The sequence below is a fragment of the Myotis davidii genome, unplaced genomic scaffold (assembly GCF_000327345.1).
Source record: "Myotis davidii unplaced genomic scaffold, ASM32734v1 scaffold821, whole genome shotgun sequence".
Lineage (NCBI taxonomy): Eukaryota > Metazoa > Chordata > Mammalia > Chiroptera > Vespertilionidae > Myotis > Myotis davidii.
In genome coordinates, this window is record NW_006295269.1 from 3,888,816 (window position 1) to 3,889,808 (window position 993).

The following is a 993-nucleotide window of genomic DNA, read 5'->3' on the forward strand; positions in this document are numbered from 1 at the left end:
ACCACCGGGAGGCAGATGCTCAATGCAGGAGCTGGCCCCTGGTGGTCAGTGCGCTCCCAACAGGGTGAGCTCTGCTCAGCTGCAAGCCAGGCTGACGACTGCCAGCACAGCAGTGGTGGTGGGAGCCTCTCTCGCTTCCTCAGCAGCACTAACGATGTTTGACTGCAGCGTAGGCCTGCTCACCGCTGGCAAGTGGACATCCCTAGGCGGGATAACTGTTTTCGGTGGGCTGCATATGGCCTGTGGGCCATAGTTTGAGGACCCCTGCTGTATAGTAAAAGGGTAATATGAAAATTGACCCTAACAGCAGAACGACTGGGAATGACTGGTCACTATGACACACACTGACCACCGGGAGGCAGATGCTCAATGCAGGAGCTGGCCCCTGGTGGTCAGTGCGCTCCCAACAGGGTGAGCTCTGCTCAGCTGCAAGCCAGGCTGACGACTGCCAGCACAGCAGTGGTGGTGGGAGCCTCTCTCGCTTCCTCAGCAGCACTAACGATGTTTGACTGCAGCGTAGGCCTGCTCACCGCTGGCAAGTGGACATCCCTCGAGGGCTCCTGGGCTGCCAGAGGGATGTCTGACTGCCAGCTTAGGCCCAATCCCTCCTGGGAGTGGGTGTAAGCCAGCAGGTGGTCATCCCCCGAGGGGTCCCAGACTGCGAGAGGGCACAGGCCAGGCTGAGGGACCCCCCGAGTGCACAAAATTTTGTGCACTTGGCCTCTAGTATATATATAACTCTAATATGGAAATAGACCAAATGGCAGAACAACTGGTCGCTATGATGTGTATTGGCCACCAGGGTGCACACATGGAACATGGCAGGCATTGGCAGCAGGTGGCAGAACACAGAACATGGCAGGTGTTGGCTGTGGTGGGATGGTGGAGCAGGTGAGCAGGGGTGCCAGACCAAGGTGTGGCACTGGTCGCTGTCATCAGGGCAAGCCTCTGGTGGTTACTGAAAATTCTTTGCTCCTGTGTGCTGCAGTCCCG